A 21,288-nucleotide genomic window follows, 5' to 3' on the forward strand; every position below is an offset into this window, starting at 1 on the left:
CATTACTTTGGCAGATAGCATGTCTTCTGCTATCTGAATTTGCCTTGTTTCCTCTTGTAGTGTAAGCCCAAGTTCTAAGGCTGTCTCAGCAGTCTCTGTTACTGAAGAGATAGATCCCTGGATGTCTGCAAGCTGCTTAGTAATAGGTTCCAAGCCAGCATTTACTTTTTCAACAAGAGTTGTAGTAATTGTTGAAATAATACTACTTTCAAGGGCTTTTAAAGAGTCTATTAGATCTTGCTTGGTTAGGTAGCTATTGCTATGCTCCGCGTCGGCCATTTAAGGGCTCTTACCGGCCTGAGACTCCTCGCTGTTTTTCTTCTAGAGCAAAAAAGCTTTTTACAGAGGCTGATTGTGCTGGGGGTTTTTTTGCTCTGCTTGCTCCTGCTTTTCCCATCGCTTTCGGGTATTTTGAAGCCAGGTGAGCCGATTAAGGCACAGGAAGGGCCTGGAGCCTCAGAAGGAAGCCTCCACCATGTTTCGTAGTGGTGCTCCGCCCCCCCAACCTAGGTATTCTTGCTTAGAATCATAGAATCATAGAGTTGGAAGGGGCCATACAGATCATCTAGTCCAACCCCCTGCCCAGTGCAGGAACATTGAGAGAGCCTAGAGAGAATTTGAGAGCCTTGAGAGAACATTGTATTGAAAAATGTGAGACTTCCTTCTGAATTTATTTTATTTATTTACTTTGATTTCTCCCCAATAGATACCCAAAGCAGCATTGACCTCTTCTCCATTTTATCCTCATAATAACCCTGTGAGGTAGGTTAGACTGAGAGTGTGTAACTGGCCCAGCTTGACCTAGCAAGCTTCCATGGCAGAGTGAGGATTTGTATCTTGGTTTCCCACATTGGCTCAAACGAATAAGAATGGATACTAACAGACTGGGTAGCCACCTGTCTAAACTCTTTATTTAATAGCAATAATACAATGAACTGTAGTCAGATTTGAAGATAGTAGGAGGAACAGTAGAGGGGAAAAATCTGATCAAATATTTTGTTTCTCATATATTTGTTTTTCAAATACGTTTTTCATATATGATATGCTGATATTAGTATACGTCTTCATATGATAATTCAAACAAATCAGTTCCAATAAATTCCAGTTAAATCCTGAATTCCTGCCATTTAGAATTTAAGGAGAAATTCTATGGATTATTACTCAGGCTGTTCTATTAGAATCCAACATATAGTTAAACACTAGTTCTTTTGAGACCTCATAGATAACTTTTTTCAGTTTCAGCTCTATTTTGAACCACTTCCAGGTGCTAACTATACATAGGTCACTGCCCCATTGCATTGTGGTAAGACTAGAAGCGATACTTAAACTTTTGATTGGCACTTGTATTGGCTCTGATAAGAGGGAGGATTCATGTTTGGTTGCCTAGCAATGACTGGATATGGTCCTAATGACTTTCTGGCTGATGAGATCTGAAGCACGGCAGCAGGAACACCCAGCTGCTGTCTGCATGACATATTCTAAAGACCTGGCATGCTGCACAGTTGTCTGTTTTGTCCAGTGGGCCTTGACAGTATAGCCCTAAACCAGACATCAAGAATTGCAGTTCATGCAGTTCATTCTGATGGTGACAGTTAGTTGTTTTTAAACAAAAGCTTCACTGTTTAACTGTATTTTGATTGCATGCATCTTCCTCTTCCTCTGCAGAGCAAAGTATGCTTGTTACAAGAATGATTGGTGAGCAAAGGATTTTGGAGATGACTTGTTCTAGAAAACAAATGGGGCAGGGATATTATTGCTTATCTCACTACAGCTATTTCAGAATCCCTCTGTCACTCTAAACAGATAAAACTTATATTTAGTTTATGACTACCAGCCTCCTTTCTCTTAAGCTCCCTAGCACAATTTCTAGGCAACAGGGTTACTGTGGCAGCCAAGCATTACTGTATATTTGTTTTGTTCCTTTAATAGCCCCCAACTTTTTAAAAATGTAAGGTAGGTGGGACATTTCTCTCTGCATAAATGCAAAGAGGATTTGCAGCATGACATTTAGAAATGCACTGTATGAGATTTGCTATTGATCCCCCACAGTGGAGATGAGTGCTCAGAGAGAATAAATGGGCCACTTTTATGAGGCTCCTTGTCATCATGGATTTAGTTGTTTCATTTGCAGATTCCTGTAAATGTTGGTTTGATTCATGACCGGTAATTTTCCATTGGATAGAGAATCGACATATCGTCAGCAAATGACTGTGTGTCATTAATACTTTCAAGTGGCGCCTGAAAATGTTCACACAGTTCCATTGATTCAAACTGTCTCCTGTTCTACACTGAGTTTATTGTTCAAGGCTATAGATACTACCAGTATCAGATAAAGAAATGGAAAACCGTGTTTCTGCAAAGCCATAGAATTCTTTTGAACAAATAGCATTGTTGTGTCAAGTGATCAAGTGTGTGGAAGAAGAAATATGTTAGTTTTATATCTGAAGGTGGCAGTCCCATTCCCCACAATCACCTACTCCAGAGGAGCATCTGGCAGGGAACTGCTTCTCCCAGGCACCATTGAGGCAGGCAGCCTGACCAGGAGCTGTGGGGAAAGGAGCAAGGATGGGACCCTACTCAGACTTGCATCAGCAATGGCCTCAGATGCCCCCAGATGTCCCCAGACTCTGAGAGTGCCTCAGAAGGGACACAGGGCTCAAGCAGCACACTGCACCTGGGAACAGGCCAGAGGAGGAACCTAGCAGCAGCTGCTACCTGTACAGGCAGGTGGGCAGGAGAAGAGAAGACCCAGCCAGGGAGGCTACATGCCCATATTCCCTTTACTCACCATGAGCCTGCCCCTGAAACAAAGGGGATTGGGGGAGACCAGAGTCAGCCCACCCCCAGGAAATCCTTTATTAGGCCAGCCCAAATAAAAGTACCTGTTGCTCCCACCCACTGCCATGCTTCCCACCCCCAGTTTTGACTTGGGAGGATCTGGCAACCTTAATCTATATTACCAAAGAAGAAAATATAATTTTCTTTTATCTACCTATTAGTTAACTATAAACATATTTACATCATTATTTTCAGATCAAATATATTGAATCACAAATAGAACAAGCTGCAGTAGATTGAAAATGGGCAGATTTTCACCTGAAGCCACAGGGACATCTTTGAAGTAGCAGTCTGAAACATTGGAAACATTGGAAATGCAAAATTGATATAATTTATATAACATATAACATTGAATCTTGATGTTCAGATATTGAAATACTTTTAGCCATTAAACAACTATCAATGAAAAATGACCACCTCTGTGACACTTTATTTTGAAAGAAAGTACAGAGAAGTCCTTTCAGGGTGTTGTTACCTGCACATTAGTAAATAATGACCCTCAAATACAGCTAAGTAAAACTTTAAGTTTTCTTCTGTAAACAGAAATGCTCCTGGGGCATAACAGAAAACAGAGTTGAACCTACCTGTATCTGCTGTTCATCAAGTGTTCTTCTGTGCAGGCACACATGGGAATTGTGCATGGGCAGGCCAGCCATGGACATATCAAAGCTCCAAAAGCCCTGAGATGCTCACCCGACCTTTTCATGTCCTTTTTGAGTGGGTGTGGCTATAAAAAGCAGGGCCAGCAGCTCCCTCCCTCAGTTCACTAAGCCTCTGCTGAAGAAGGAGAAATTAGCACATTTAAAGAGCACAGGGCGGGGAAAGGAGGGAGGGATATGTGCCTGCACAGAAGAACACTCAATGAACAACAGTTCCAGGTAGCTGCAACCTTGTTTTCATCGTCGTGTCTTCCATGCAATCCCACATGGGAGAATAGCGAGCTGACTTACCCAGGAGGTGGGCGTGTTGCTCTTTAAGTCTCTTCAGGACTGTTTGTCGACTGCAGCATCCCTTCTAGAGTCTATGTCAATGGCATAATGTCAAATAAAAGTGGATGGTATCAACCAGGTGGCCACTTTACATAAGTCCACTAGACGAATGTCCAAGTTAAACACTGATGAGGTAGACTGGGATGTTGTAGAGTGTTCCCTTATGTTCAGAAGACAACGCTGTTTGGAATGTTTATAACTCGATGAACTGAACCAACCAGTTGGAGATGGTCTGAGCAGTGACCTTCTATCTTTTCTTAGATCCTTTGAAAGAAATAAATAGGTCAGGGTCCTTTCTAAGGGCATAAAATTTCAGTCTAGCATATTTTAGGTAGATTATAGCATAGAAACTGGCTATCTTTTAGGACTTTGTGGCATGTACATTAATAAATAAGACCACAAAATATTGTCAATTTTCTCTGTAACAGTTTTGAAGATTTGATAAAGCTCAATGTTGTACTGCAGTAGAATACTAACAAATAACATATATGTACCTCTTACCTTCAATATTATTATGTACCATATCCCTGATGCTATGTTCCTAGGGTCTGGGATATGGTAGATAAACACATTTTAGCCAAGATAAATGGATAAGCTATTTTGAAGTCAATGGATACTCAAAATCATAATGCTAAAGCAATATTTTCTCAGTTATTTCAAAGGATGAACAAGCTGAAGAACAGACAGGTAAACACTCACACAAGCAGGGTAAGTAGGCAGAGGACAGACAGGTAACTGGTTTCCCTGACCAATGAATGAAATGAATGAAAAGCACCAGCAGGCCCCATGAGGTATACAAAAAGAAGTGTTTGGTTTCTCATCTTCACCAAACTTCCTGGCTAGGAAAATATTGTCCATAGTTTTCTTCTTGTTGGCCTAATAGGCTTGTAGTCCTAGAGTTTTTGTTATAAGCTTAGTAGAGGCTGGCTAAAGGAACCGTTCCACACATGAGCTTCCAGTATTTTATGAGTGAGAAGTTTGCACAGAAAGGGCATCCAGACAGTGGTGCTCACATTGACTGTTCCTTAGTTCAGGAACTTGTTTCCTTCAGAATGCCTTTGTCAAGCCCGGCTGTGCTCTGCATGATGGGCCTTCTGGCTTGTCCCTCCAATCTGGTTGGCCTTTCTCTCTGGAATGAGCCCACCTCCTGAGTTGGGCTTGGCATGCCGAGATTACAACTGCCACCCTTCACCCTCATTCCTGCTCCAAGACACCGGCCGGGTCTCGCTCTGCCTGTCCCTGCCACTGCTGTGTGCTGGGGTGTTCCTTCTCTCAGCCTCTTCCCAGCTCCTGTTGCTGCATGGGAAGGCAGGGAAGGCTCTTTGTGTGTCGGTGTCTTCATCCTGCTCCTCCTCCGCAGCTCCTGCTGAGCTCCGACCTCTGCTTGCTGTCTCTGCTTGAGTAAACGGTTCAGCTGCATTGGGGAGGGGTGGGCCTGGGCTAAGTTTGTCAGAGAGGGCAGTGCTGGACACACACCCCTCGGGGACGAAGCCTCACTGTCAGGTAGTGCCTCCGTGTGGATCCAGGATGTAGTCTGCATTGGCATTGGCCCGCCCTGGTCGGTGCTGAAGGGAAAAACTAAAGGGGAGAAGAGAAAGATACCATCGTAATATACGGGGGTTATTGTCTTTCATTCTAGACATCCCTAGCAGGGGTGTGTGGTCTGTGATCAGAGTGAAGTGGTTATTGGTTAAATACAACTGGAGGGCCCCCACCACCCACTTCACTGCCAAGGCTTCCTTTTCAACGGTTGCATATTTGACCTCAGCGGGTTGTAATTTGCGACTTATAAACAGCACTGGCTTTTCTGACCCCTTGGTGACTTGAGAGAGTACTGCCCCTAAGCCTACGTAGGAGGCATTGGTGTGTATAATGAACGGCTTCTCAATGTCTGGATTACGGAGTACTGGGGTATGCGAAAGGGCCGTCCTGAGCGCCTCAAAAGCCTGGTGGCACTGGGGGGTCCAGTGGATGGTGTTTGGTTGATCTTTGAGTAGGCAATCCAAGAGGGGGCTGGCTTGGCTGGCGAAATGTGGCACAAACTTGCCATAGTAGCCCACTAAGCCAAGAAAGCGTCGCATTTGCTTCTTTTTCGTGGCAGGGGGCTTGTTCTAAGGTCATCACCTTGTCTGGTGCTGGTCACAGTTGCCCCCATCCCACTACATATCCTAGGTTGGTGAGTTCTCGGAAACCGATCCAGCTTTTCTGTGGATTAGCCCGCAACCTGGCTTCTGCAAGGGCCCACAATCCTCGTTTGAGATGATATAAGTGCGTCGGCCAATCAAGGCTGAAGATAATGAAGGGAGAAGGAAGCTTGGAAAGTTAGCTCCATCCCTCCCCACCCTAAAGTCTCAAAATAAAACATCATAACAGAACTTAAAAGTGAATAAAGAAAGAAATATGAGCAAACAAAACCTTGAGAAGGAAAAAAATGAAGGCAAACACTTCAAAAAAGCTTCAGGAATTCTTCCCAGACTTGCAGTGAGCAACAGAGAAAAAAAGTGCAGCATCCAAAATGGCTGCTGAAAACAGCAATGGTAAGAATAAACTACCCAACTTATATAGCTCAGCAGACCCAATACTAGCCAGAATGCTCGCTCAATTGGAGCAAAAAATTATGACAAGCCCCTTGGAGTCGCCGATGTCACTGCACCATAACCCGGAAGTCCAGAATGCCTTCCAGCTTTTAAAGACCTTTCCATTCATGCAACAAACATTATGCATTGAGTTCTCCATTCTCTCTCTAGTTATATTATGTAACTCCTGCTTGCAAGTACAGCTATTCAGATGATCCATATTATCCCACTTTGAATCAGAACAATCACATCATTCATAGTGTTGACATTGTAAAATCTTATTCTTACCATGTCATGCAACATCTCTCTCTTTTTCATTCACTACAGTACACATGCCTATGGGAAGTGTAGCAGATATTGTACAGGCATATAGGAGAAATATGTTTCTATATTTTAGTGCCACAGAGGTTATGATGAGAAAATCCACAAACACACACAAGCACCCATAATTCTTGACCACAAAGGATCTTGCATAAAGTATTTAAAATCATTTGACGATTTCCCCCCTTTTTTCTCCCAAATGATTTCATGTTAAATGTAAATTATATGCTTCTGCTATTGCTGCTTCCTTATCCCAGGTTTTCCAGATTGGGAAAGCCAGACAAAACTGTATCCCCAGGTGTGGAAGATAGAACAGAGCTGATTTTGAGAAAGGAAAGGGCTGTCTTCTAATACATATCCTTTAAATTATTGAAGATGATTTTCTCTATCCTGATAGGTTGCTTATTTTGTGAAGGGGCTACTGGAAGGTGGGGAGAGAAAATATGGAGTTCATTCATTTATTGATTTATTATGGAAGGGAAACATAGTAAACTTCTCCCTTACACTTGAAAACCAAACCTAATCCTGCTGAGATAACCTGCTTCTGAATTTTAAATCTGTGGTGATGCAGAAAACTGCAGTTATTCATTGATGTAAACAAGGAACTGTTTTTAAAGAGATAAAATAATCAGTAATTTTGAAGCCCTGGAAATTACTATTTTCCCACAAAATATATGCAGCACTTAATTTCTAATTAAGCCTAAATTTACCAATAACAATGTATTATTTCAAACTTATTTAACGCATAAAATTATACTATAGCACATTTAAAATATTTTAAAAGTAAACAGTATGGTCCTAAGCCGAATTATACCTTTTTAGGTCCCTTGAAGTTAAAAGTCTATTTAGGTCTGTTAGGTCAGGCTTATTCCCTGGAAAGTATTCACAGGTTTCATCGTTTAGTTTTGTGCAAGAAAATATACCCAGCGTGGTGTAGTGGCTAGGATGGTGTACTAGGATTTGGGAGACCCATGTTTGATTCTCCACTCTGCTATGGAAGCTTACTGGGTGACCTTGGGCCTGTTGCATACTCATCCAAACCTATTTCACAGAGTTGTTGTGAGGGAGAAATGGAGGAGAGCAGAATGATATAAGCCACTTGGCATCCCATTAGGGAGAAAGGTGGGATATAAATGAAGTAAAAATAAAGTAAAGTTTTTGCCATCTGAAAGATAGGAACAGTAATGTGAATTTTTGGAACAGGAAATTTTTCCAATAAACTTTCTGGAAAATTGTATGTGTTTTAAATAGAACTTACTATTTAGTAAGTTATTTTGACTTCTATTTAATAAATGACTTTTTTAAAAAGAACCTGATGTAAATTGTATATCTCAATAGCAACAACTACTGGAACTGAATTCTCTAGTTGACTTACAGATCCTTTGATACCTCCCTTGGATCTAGCCAGTGGGAATTATACCCCCATATGAAGGCACAGATGCCCAGCAGCAGCCCAACACTGTTGAATGAGTCTAGCAAATATACATCATGGCTCTGATGTTTTAAAGTTTATTTTTTATTTATTTAAAGGTTTATATCTAACTTTTCTCTTGCAAAGCATGACTCAAAGTGGCATACCAAAAAAAAAAATCTGAAATCACAAGACAACTGTAAAACAAAAAGAGTGGAATTGAGCGGGTGAAGAAACTCAGGTGGAATGTTCTCCCCGGACCAGCAGCAGCACAATATAATGTTCTACCACAATGTGTATGTGATTGGCCACTCTGCCCGCTGTGCTGGGTCCACCGTTAGCCATTGTGGCCCCCTGTCAGGACACTCCCTCCACCTTAAATATGGGGAGGGGAGAGGTTAAGACCACCTGTCTCCTCCTCCTACCCTGCTGTACAATGACTACCCCTCTCTCTCTCTCTCTGGGTTGCTTTCTGTCATGCCAGCCATCTCCTCCCCAGCTTCACGGGGAGTGTCCCTTTTACATCCTTTCCCCTACCATCATAACCAATCCCCAAACCTCCCTTGTATCCTGGTTCCCTCCTTTCCCCCTTCTCTAGCTGTCACGGCCCCAATAGCTGTCACGGCCCCATTGTCTGCTCTGTCCCGCCTCTTTGCTCCTCCCACCAGTCATGAGCCAGGCCCTCCCTCTAGGGACTGCCTGGGGATTCCCTCCCCCTCCCATCCCTGCTCCCAGGCTGGGCCCGCCATTCACTGACTGGGTGCAGCCTCTTCCTGCCAGCTGGGGCCTCCTGCCTCTGCAAGAGGCTTGGCTCTAGCAAGCCCTGCAGTCCTGGGCCAGCCACAGGAGCAGTGCCAGAGCCATCCCAATGGCTGGCTGATTGGCAGCTTCGGAGCTTCCCCTCCCTTGGAAGTGCTCCACTGGCCAGTCTGCTACCTTTCCAGTGGCCTTGCTTGGCCACAGACTTTCCCCACCCCAGATGAGTTGGGTCATGGGGTTGAGATCCTCCTGGGAGCGGTTCCTGGGCCAGGGAGGGTTTCCTGGCTGGGACAGAGGTCATCAAACAAGGTCCCCTGCCCTGGAAGATGGTTGTGGGGCCAAGTCTGGCAGAGCCAGACAGTGTAAAATAACAGCATAGTGATAGTAAACATCTACTCACTGTTCATACCTCCCTAGTGCCCTGAGATGAAGGATGTTCTAGTAACCTCCCATAATTTTTTTTTTAAATGAAGTATTGATATTTCATCTAAACCCTTATATGACGGACACCTCTGACTATACTGAAAGGGAAAGTGTATTAAGATATGTATGAGTAGTTGCTCAGGTTGGTGTAGAGAATCCCATCTTAATCACTTTTGCTCTTGTTCAGGGAATACACTAATGAACTACAGTAATAAGTTCTGGGATATGAAACACACTCTAAGCCAATATAAAATGCTTTCTCAACGAGTAGTCTCTTCCCCCCTGCCTTTCTTTTAACACCTTCCAACACTTCTTCATTGATAGAATGCATGAGGTTGATAACAACATTAACAACAAATACAGATTCACATAACATAAATAGTATAGATATGAGCTCAGTATGGCCATGGCCCCACGTCCTAAAAATAGGACCCACTCACTGAATGCTGGCGGCTTTTCTGCACAATTTCTGATGTCATTGTTTCCAAAATCGATGCAGGCAGTTTTGATTCCATTTTCACATGAAACTTGCCATAATTGATATTCAGGAACGGTGATAACTTTTATCCTCAAAGCTTTTATCTTATGGGTGAATGTGTATGGTGTTATAATATATAGTATTTAGTCATAGAGCCAGTTTGGTGTAGTGGTTAAAAGTGCTGGGGCTCTAATCTGGAGAGCTGAGTTTGATTTTCCACTCCTTTGCTTGAAGCCAGCTGGGAGACCTTGGGTCAGTCACAGCTCTTGTAGAGCTTTCTCAGTTCCACCCACCTCACAGGGTGATTGTTGTGGGGATAATATGACATTATTTTCAAACCGCTCTGAGTGGGTGTTGTGCCTGAAGGGCAGTATATAAATCGAATGTTGGTGGCGGCGGCGGCGGCAGCTCCTCCTGCTCCTTCAATGTACAAATGGGTTATTGATAAACTCTTCTTTGTAGCACATTTCACGTACCTATTTTTAATCATTGCTGGATTATATAGAAATCTAATATAATTAATTCTACTTTCTAATACAATTAATTCTACTTCCTAACTATTTTTGTGCCTACCACAAAACCATCAGCAGAGTAGATATATGATGAAAAATGGTGAGTTGTGTAGTTCTCAGAGGTCTTTGATTTATGGCAACTTTTGCTCGAGGTTAAATAAGTGTTGGATTTTTTTAATTAATCAAATTTGGATCTTTCCTCCAAGGATTTTCAAATGCCTTTTATCCTCACATCAACTCTGCAAAGTAGATTAGACCAAAACAACGTGACTGACCCAGGATCACCCAGAGAATTTTATGACACAAAGGTGATTTAAATTCAGATCTCCCTAGTCTAACTTCTCTGTATATTGTATCAATCAGGTGTGCAAAGATCCCTTGTTTCTTATTGAAAGATAAGGGGGAAATAAGCAGATAAAGGTTTTTTTTTAATGCAAAACTTTTCCTAGCTGTGAGCTTGAAATGGATAAGCTTTGAAAGGAACCGTGTGTGCACACAGGCACACAACTGTATAAGCTCAGTATGCAAAATCATGTGTTTGGTTCTAAGAATGTTTTTTTTCTTTGCTTTTGCTAGAAGCATATCCTTTCCAGATGTAAAATGAAATGAGTTGCCTGCTGTGCCACAGTTTTTGTTTTAAAATGTAGGGCATCATGCCTGCATGCCATTGTCATTTTTACAGGGGAGAATGTCTCACACAGATGCCTTGTTATAAGACTTGTTGTCTTTTACAACCACTTGAAAAACATCAGTGTGAGCAGGGTTAAATGAAACTAAGGAGAGTTACTGTGTGTGCCATATTTTAAGACTGCATGTCTAAATATTAATGGAGGGAGATGCATGAATACTAGACCGGGGTGGGGGGGGATCAGCTATTAGAGGGCATTCTGAAAAAAAGAAACTTTGGTGGCCAGGGTATCATGGTGAAGTTGTGCCATGATGTAAGAAGAAAGTTTCAGTATACTGTTTGGAAATGGGAAAGATATTTCTTCATTCTATATTGGTTAAAAATTGTATTTCTTATATAAAGTTGGGAAGTAAAATAAAATGTATTGATGCCCAGACCATAGTGTAACTTTCAAAAAATACAGTAGAAAGCAATTTCCCTACATTTAAGCAATTTTAATTTTGCCACAAAGACTTATTTCAGCATCATAGAAGAGAGAGAACAATGGCTGTAAAGGATATAAGACATTTAGTGTTATGCAAAAATAAGTATTACTGGTCAAATATTTAATCTCACAAAATGATATGTAGATGGGAAACTGTAGTAAAGCAGACATATGCCGCTCCACTCATGCCACTCTCACTCATTTTTCATCAGACAATACAGAACACAAAAATACACGGTATATTCTTCCAAAATTCAGCAGCTCCTCTGTTTCCTGGAATCAAGAGGCTTTATCACATTGTCTAGCATATTGCAAAATTGTTCACAAGTGTAATCCTAATGTATTGAAAACTATGTACAGTACAAACATATATTGCAGCCTTCATCAGAACAGAAAAATCAATCCCGGGCATGGATTAAGAGATGCTGAGGTCCTACGCTATGGCAGATTTAAGAAATTCCATAGCATTTCTTATGAAAAAAATAGTAATTTAGTAAGAGTCCCTTCTTAATCTGATGTGCTAGCATGATATTTTCTGTCCTATGCATAAATTCAACTCTTTCCACTCCCTTAGAGTATGATTTCTAGGGGTATGCACTGAAAAAAATTCCATTTCACTTTTGAATCTGGTGTTTCCAAACACATTACATACCGGTTTTGTTTTTTTCTGGATGAGGCCTTGCCAACTCAAATCTAATCCATTTCTTTTTGTTATCGTGAATTTCATCCCTGTTCTTTGCAAAGAGGGCTTCCAGGCTTTGGGGGGCAGCTGTTTTTCACTTCATGGCACCAAAATAGCACAGAACACAGTCCTTCCTCTAAACCATCAACCCGACAAATTTTTCCTCAGTTATACTACTTCCACACACCCAGAGAAAGGTGAGTTCTGGCAGGGCACCTGACAGGAGACTGGCTGGCAAATGGGTATCAGAGTGCTAGCAGCTGCATTAAAAACAATCTTGCTTTATGTTCACTTTTTTCTATTTTTTCTGTACGTTTTGCTTTTCCTGTGGGCTGGTAGGGTTGTTTTTGAAAGGGCAGAGTAGACAAATGGCTCTTAGGGGGCTTGGCTTAAGCTTGATGTGGACAATTTGTTTTTAAATAATATTTTGGTGCATGGGGAGAAGCAGTCCTAGACAGGTTTACTCAGATATAAGTTCCATATTATTCAATAGTGTTTACTCCCAGGGAAGTACCTGTAAAATTGCAGCCTATGATTGAAGTCTTCCAGAGCTTTTATCAAGTTTGATTAATTGAACAGACTGCTTGCACCCCCCCCCCAAACAGCACTTTTTCTCACAGTGACTGACCGTCCAAATGTCCTGATAGGGGTGGGGGAGACAGACCATTGCCTGGATATCACCACAAAAAACTAAAAAAAAACAATATGACCCAAACAGGTCTACTCAAATGAAAGTTCCATGTTATTCAATGGTGTTTACTCCCAGGGAAGTGTCTTTAGAATTGCAGCCTATGATTGAAGTCTGCATATTCCCCTTCCAAATGTTTCCAAAGCCAATAAGTGGGGAGGAGTCTCTTTTTGAGTAGATCCAGTTGGCAAGGAGACAAAGCCATTGCCTGGATAGTGATGGAAAAAATATACTTTCATGTGCATTGCGCACGTTACTTCTTCCTGCCAACAGAGTTAATAAATAATGTAAGGGCTCTCTCCTTGGGATCCAATTGATGAATGCCTTTAAGGAAAACAAGATGCTGGCATGCACGCCCAGTGCCTGCCTTCCCGCTGCTGCTGTGAGATAATCACAAAATACACCAATGTTTTGGTGGGAGGGTGTCGTGATAATTTGGTTTCCCAGATTTGGTTTTGCTTTCTGAAAGCTTCTTTAATAAAATGAAACAGCAATTTCCAGGTATATTTCTGGCTTGTTTGTTTTGTTTTGGACACCCCTGTCAAGAAACAGCTTGAAGAAATAGCGGGGTCTAGGATGATTACACAGTTGGTAGAATGCCAGAAAACTTTTTCTACTAAAGTGGCATTGTATGGGAGGTGGGGCTGCTATGATTAATGGTACATACTGTAAACTTGGCAGTGCAAGGGCATTGTTGTGGACTGGTAAGGCTCCATCTATAGTTTCCCCCATTTGACCAGTTTAGTTATGTTAAGCAAAGTGTATTTTCATTAACCAGAAAAAGGTAGAGAGTCAGTTTTCATGTCCTGGTCTAGGCTGTATGAAGGGATTGCTGACATACAGAAGGGACGGGGGGAACAAAAAATAGAAATGCTCTTTTTAATCGAACTCTGTAATTGGGTAAATAAGATCAGTCAGAATTATCTGCCTTTTTATTTAGCTTTCTAAGATCTGTGGGTTTAATTGACATAAATTTTTATTCACATGACTTTTGCAATAAAATGAGCCACATATGATTGTGTTTAACTAGCCTGGAGACAGGTATTAATTCCTCTTTATTTACAATGCACCATTTTAGAATATTGATTTCTTTTGAAAAATGAAAGAAAACTGAGCAAAAGGAGTCTTGTTACTAAAGGAATGATGTATTGATTATATCTGACAGTGCTTTGTCCACAGATCAATGTGGATAGACAGTATAGACCAGTTAAGAATGAATCAGTGTCAACAAAGGTTGGCAAACGAACAGTGCATCTGAAATTATTGGGTAAATAAAATGTACATGTCATAAAATATATCTGACAGTTGTTTATAAAGAACTTAGTGGTAAGCAACAGACTTGGGAGCCTTCTCCCCCCATCCCCAGTATATGCCAAAAAGCTTACAAAATTAGTCCTCAAAATTAGTGAGTTTCAAGTGATTTCTCCTCCTTTTCAAACTGGGTATTCTCCCCCCACCCTTTTTTCCCCATTTCTCACCAAATGAGAATGGGTGTTCCTAGCCTCTCCTAGCCTCAAATGAAAATTACACGTATCCATCCCCAACGTGATCCGAAAAGCCCTTTTTCTTTCCACTCTGTTTCGGAATCTAGCTGCTCTTGTGACGCTCCCACAGTGGAGGGATCTAAATGGTTCATGCTACATCTGTGCTGGATATAATGTTTAATCAGAATTGTCCCTAATAATTGCTCTGCACAGATGTTTGGAAACCCTGTTATTTTAGATTCACATTGAACAGTCACATGCTGTTCAGTATATCTCTGCCATTATTTATCATAGCTTGTTTCAGGATTCAAAAGTAACTTTTTTTTTCTTTTAACATCATCCAACATTTCTGCTTTTGAAGAAATGTTGAAATGGTGGAGACATTGATTATCCTGCATCAATATTATTCAAGGATTAATCCCAAATTAAGTTCAGACTACAGTGTCAATGTTTGTTGTTCCAACTAGTTGACTTCCCAGCCTTTTCATTCATATTTTATACTAGTGGTTATGCATAGGCTTTCCTAACTGATTCGCTGACAATGAGTTGGATCCTTCCATAAAATTTGTGGAAGAAATTGGGGAAGCAGATCTTCCTCAAATGTCTGCTGCTTGTACTAAAGTTAGGTGGGATCCTTATGAACATATTTTTATCACATATTTTTACCATTTTATAAGGAGCTACAGTAAAGTAAGGGAATTGGGAGAAATTATATCCTTATATCTTTCATTGGTGGCTTGTGCCAGCACATGGGATTTTGTCTTAAATTTGATCAGAAATACACTGGCAAGCAGTGCATTGATCTGATTCTGGGCCAACTGGAGTTTCTGAAGTGATTTCAAGGGCAACACCGAGTAAAGCATAGTCAAACTGGGAGGCTATTGGAGCATGCTCTACAGAATCAAGATCCTTTCATTCTAAGCAGAAGTGTATAATTGAATATAATTGACTAACCTAAAGTGTATAATTGGGTATAATTGACTAATCTAAATGTTTCAGGTAGGTAGCTGTGTTGGTATGCAGTAGAACAGCAAGATTTGAGTTCAGTGGCACTCTAGTAACCAACAAGATTTTCAAGGTATAAGTTTTGAGAGTCAAAACTTATTCAGGTATCAGGTATTCTTCAGGTATCAGATATTGTTGGTGTCTAAGATGCCACTGGACTCAAATACTGCTAATCTAAATATGTTGTTGCCACAGCTTCTGTATGGCCATCCAACAGGAGGCTTGGGTCCAAGAAAACAGCCAAATTATGAACTTGGTATTTAAGTAAGTGTGTGAACCCACCTAGGAACCCATCTAGAATGGGTGAACCATCTAAAACATTGTCTGCATAGTGGTGGCACCAGTTCCCTCAGCTGGTCCAAAATTAATATAGGCCACCTTTCTCACTGAGTCTGAAGGCAGATTACACAGTATGAAATTAGTACAATCAGTATCGAGTAGATTCAGTACAGTATCAAGGACATTTCATAAACAATACCATACGGTAAATCGATACAAGTTTAAAAGGCATAGTATTACCAAGAATCTAATTCAGAGTAGAAAAATACTGAAGCAGAACATAATAAATTCTAGGAGTAACATTAGACAACATGGAACACAGGTGGTACATAGGACATATTTAATGCAGCAAATATGTAAGGCAATATAGTGATGAAGTCTATGATCCCTAGTGAAGCATGAGACCCATCCCTACAATACAGCCCTCCCATTTGAGTAAAAAGCCTTTTTGAACAGTTCGGTTTTGCAACGTTTACAAAAAGCCAGGAGAGTGGGGGCTCTTCTGACTTCTTCAGGCAGGTCATTCCACAGGATAGGGGCCACTACAGAGAAAGTGTGTGTACAGGCTACTGCTGACTTCACCCGCGTGCAGCTTGGGATCTGCAAGAGACACTGTTCAGATGAGCGAAGCTGCCATGGAGGAACATAGGGAGGGAGGCGATCCTGTAGGTATGCCAGACCAAAGCCGTGAAGAACTTTGTTTGTAATAACTAATACCTTGAACTGAGCACAGTAACTGATGGGTAGCCAATGGAGTGACTGTAGGATGGGAGTGATGTTCATGCTCCTGCTTGCTCCTGATAACAGTCGAGTTGCAGCATTTTGCACTAATTGGAGCCTCCTAGTTAACTTAGATGGGAGACCTATGTAAAGAGCATAACAATAGTCAAGCTTTGATGTTACCATAGCATGGATCCAAGTGGCCAGGTCAGCCGTGTCAAGATAAGAAGCCATCTTCCAGGCTAGAGTGAGGTTGCAGAAAGCATTTTTTGCCACTGCCTTAACTTATTTTTCTAGTAATAACGCTGAATCCAGTATAACCCCTAGGCTCTTAACTGAGTCTGCAAGGGTCAGACAAACTCCATCGAAAGTGGAGAGTACAATGTTCTTCAAGATCTCTGCTTTCCCAACAAGCATCACTTCGGTCTTGTCTGGGATCAATTTCAATTTGTTGTTTTTCAATAACAAATTTTCAACAACAAAGTGTGGTACTGGAGAATCAGTATGGTGATACACTAAAAGTCTGACTTCTAGTGATTTATGAGCTAGAGTAATTAAGGCATCTGTAGTAAGTCTGTTCTGGCCCTGACAGTCTCTCGAAGGGGTGAGACATAGGGAGCAATCCTAAGTGGATATACTCAGAAGTAAGTCCCATGTTATTCAATGGGGTTTACTACTAGGAAAGCATCCTTAGGATTGCAGCCATAATTTCCTTTTGTACTAATATTAGAGACTGATGCTGTTATAAAATGAAACTCCTAATAGTCACTGTAAAATGTCTATGGGGGTAAAATAGGCCAGATGTGAATTTTAGTATTAAAAACAATGATTAAGAACCATTTTGTGGAATTTAGTTGGCAATTGAAAGTATATACTGCTGTACTTACTTTGAAAGCATTTAATGTAAGCATATTGACTAATTCAAAATTCTCTTGCTTTAAAAAATAAAACAAACATTCTTATTAAAACTGTCTTTCAATAATGAAAAGAACAGCCACCCTTCAAAAATATTATTGGCATTTTCTTTCTATTTCTTAATTTTTTAAACTGACTCTTGTTTGGAAACCCCTGACAATTATTTGTTTAATAAATATTAATTTTAAGGCTGAACTGAACTGTCCTGTATCCACAGGAAGTATAAGTCAACCTTGACCTTCATTGGCTAATTGATTCAGTGCATATTTCCATGTTATACTATACCAACCTTTGGGCTAAAGAGAGGAGGGGGGAGAGAGATGTGCTTAATCTTCTTTGCATTTGTATGCAGAACGTTCATTGTAATTTGTAGAAGCAACAAGATAGTTTCAGCAACAGCCATTTATATTAGTCTTTTTAAAAACATTGTGTTATTAACTAGGTTGGATGTATCCCAAATAATACATTCATTAGTGGGTGAAATAATGCAGGCTGAAATAATAATTTCAAAATTTGTCTCCTCTGAAGTTTGGATTTAATGCAACAGTTATTTGCTGTTATCTTTTGCATACAAATTGTGATTTGGTATGTAACATCATTGTAGATTTGTAGATTACAGCTATTGAAGCATTGATGCAGCATTGTAAACTTTGATGTGTAACTATGTGTATTAGTGTGTGTGTGTGTGCGCAAAAGAATTCTAACTCTGCAGAAGAACATCTATATAAACAATATATCCCTTATAGAAGAATCCATAAAACGTTTTTAAGAGAAAGAGGATGCATGATTATTCCCCTTGTTGAATTAACCTTAATATCTCAGCCAGACCTGGTGTCTACCAACCAAGCCTTGCAGCTCATTCTCACTAACATGTTGCTTGCTCATCTAAAGACAAAGTACTCAGAATGAAACCATTCATAGCATAACAAGAGTGTAACAGAAGATGGTTATCTCAATGTTTTTTAGTAGATAGACAATTAGATTTGTAGAAACAATTCCTATAGAAATGGGTAAAAGGAAACAACAATCACTGGTACATTTCGCACTCGTTTTTTAGAGCGCGTTTGTACCTGTTCCACATCCCATGTTTGCAAGGTTTTCACACTTAAAAGCAGTCATGGGATGCAGTCTCGCTTTTTGTCCGCTGTATCCCCGATTTTTCCCCCTGCGGACATACCCCGATGTTTTTTTAAGTTCGCTGCCGACTGGCAGCTGGCCCGCATTTTGCTAATGTGAACACTTTTGCCTCCTTTTTGCTTCTCTTCTCCCCCCTCTCCTTTTCCCTGGGAGCTGATTGGTTTGTGCAGAATTAACCCCTCCCACCCTCCTCAGCTCTCTGAACTCCTTGTCCACCATTTTTTTTAGTAAAGCGAGCTGAGGGTCATAAGGCTGCTTCTTCGTTGGGTTCCTTCCTCCCGGTATGCATGCTGTTTTATTTTTTTTCAAAAGCCAGGAATGATTCCTAAGCTTGCTGCTAATTCCCTGCTAGCTTTAAAATCAAGGAAAGTGTTAAATAGCTGCTTTCTCCTTCCTCCCTCAGGGTATGCACACACATTCTTTTTTTTTTTAAAGACAAGAATGGGTTGCAACGTTGTAATGTTCCTGCACTTTCTTCCTGGCTTTAAAAGCCAGGAAAGGATTAAACGGCTGCTTTTCCCTCCCTCCCAGGCATGTTTCAGACTTTGCCAAAGAGGGGGAAAAAACCCAAGCATTTTGCACAGCCCTTTGGAAACAAGCCTCTGTTTCCTGGGAGGAGATTAATCGGCAGCATTTTAACCCTTTCCTGGCTTGATTTAAAAAAATGAGAGTGGTATATGTTTTCCCCCAGAACTCTGCCACCAATTGCCTCTCCGGTGGGCAGGGGACAGCCCAATCAGCAAAAAGGGGGGAAGGGTTCCAACATTGCAACGTTACTACGCATGCTGAATTTTTTTTTAAAAAGTGTGACGTGAATTGCAAGGCCCCAAAAGCCCAAAATTGCACCGAGGTTTTGAAATGAAGCACAGACACCAAATCGAAATTGCAGTGGACAGTGTGAAATGAACAGGTGCAATGCCGAAGCCACTGCGATCGGGGCGAATGCTCATAAATGGCGGTTTAAACCGTAAGTGCGAAAAGGGCCACTGTTAATGGCACTAGGAAAGGTGTAGTGTGGCACAGGGGCAAAGAAGAGTTATACCTGAGGTAGGATGAAAGTAGGACTGTGGATTTTCATACTACTTCTAGCAAGAAAATGTCACCATGCCACTATGCGAGCAGTATTACATATTATTGAAAATGACAGCTGTGCCATTTTCTTACTGCTGGTGTTACTAGTACCATAAAATAAACCTCAGAGAGAAGGGGATGTTCCTGCAAAATTACATTAATTTCAATAAGATTCAAATGACTTAAGAATCCTTTGTTTAGTTCTTGATTACTAAAATATGGAAGAGTCAAGGAGTTTGCTGAATATGGGTTTAACATCTTTGATATTTACATCACTGTTTCTACTTGAAGGCACTAAACCCAGAGCAGCTGAAGTTAGAAGAGTTTGTGTGAATTTATGGGTCTCTGGAACAAAGCCCATGCGCTCTGACTAGCTGCAGGCAAGTGTATTTTTTCACTTGAAATTCAAGGAATTTTTATATAGTACTCATTATCATTCAAGGAGAAGTAGATAAAATTCAATTTTGCCTGCAGGAGCAAGGCATGTGCTGCTGCCTGCTCCCCCCCCCCCCCCCCCCGCTGCCGCCAGCCGCCAACTTGACCACTATTCTCTGATTGGCCAGCCTTTCAAGGTTGTTTGCACATGCGGCCAACATTCTAAACAGTCTGCAGTTGCTATTGGGAGTCATTGAATGTGTTCTGAGGTAAAATGCACCTCCCAGACTTCCCCTCAAAGTTCACTCACATTGCTATCTCCCTGTGGGGCCTGGCTTTCCTATGTGGTTGGCAGGCTGCTGCCTGCTCGCACCCTCCCTCCGATTGGTCAGTTGTGGAACTCTGTGTTCTGAGGTAAAAATCAGGTCAGGGAAACTGCAGACAGTTGAAGTAAGACCATGCAAAACTCCTGTATACGAATTTTATATAAAAGTCAGTATGGTAACTGAGTTTATAAATGTTCATGGGGAGATGGTGCATGAGCTTTCTAGGAGCCATTTCGATGTGAACCTCTCACATGAACCTGCTGAAGTGCCTACCACACCACCCCTCCCTCAGTCCAACACCTCACACCTCTCACAACCATCACCAGCAAGATCACCAGCAAGATCACCCCGAGGTGCACAGAGTGGCATAGTCTCTCTGTGACCAAAGCAATCCTGGAAGATGAGTAGAAAGGCACTCACTTCCATGGAAGGTCAAGGCTCACTCAGGCATGGCATATGATCCTTCGCTGCCTCTTAACCTTATCCATGCAGAAACACCCCTGTACAGCATCCCAAAACAAAGCAACATGGATCAAGTGCTGTGAAACTGTAAGCTCATTGTTTGGGATGAGAGCACCATGGTGCTTAAGGGGTGTTTTGAGGCACTGAGCATAACTCTCAAAGATGTCAGGGGCAACAAGAAAGTGATGGGGGAGTCCCTGTGCTGCTGGCTGGAGACTTCCAGCACACTCTGCCAGTAGTTCCAAGGGGAACTTGAGCTGAAAAGGTTACAGTGTGTGTCAAGGCATCATATCCGTGGCCCCTCATCAGGAAATTCTCACTAAGGAAGAAGATGAGGGTCTACTTGAGAGGCAAGGTATCCACTGGGAATTTGCTGAACTCCTACTAAAAATAGGGGATGGAAAGTATCCCAAGTCCAAGGGAACGGTAACCATCCCTGCAGACCTGGGCACAGTAGTGACGACCCTAGCAGACCTAACAGCCACAATATACTCTGATATCACCACTATTACAGAGAGGTCCATGGATTGGCTGTGCAAGCGTGCCATTCTGACGCCCAAGAACGACAAGACTGTCATCACTAATGAAACACTATTTAACTCCCTCTAAGGGACAGAAATGGAGCACAAATCTGTGGACTCAGTGGTGCAAATGGATGATGCAGTCCACTACTCCATGGAGTTCCTCAACACACTCAACTCTCCTGGCTTCCAAGACCACAAGCT

General features: G+C 41.5%; 1 protein-coding gene across 1 annotated transcript in view; it reads left to right on the plus strand.

The window, feature by feature from the left end:
- ROBO2 (roundabout guidance receptor 2) overlaps positions 1-21,288 on the plus strand; it is an 892,879-nt gene that overhangs the window by 522,730 nt on the left and 348,861 nt on the right. The window lies entirely within an intron of this gene.

The sequence above is a fragment of the Eublepharis macularius genome, chromosome 3 (genome assembly GCF_028583425.1).
Source record: "Eublepharis macularius isolate TG4126 chromosome 3, MPM_Emac_v1.0, whole genome shotgun sequence".
Taxonomy (NCBI): domain Eukaryota; kingdom Metazoa; phylum Chordata; class Lepidosauria; order Squamata; family Eublepharidae; genus Eublepharis; species Eublepharis macularius.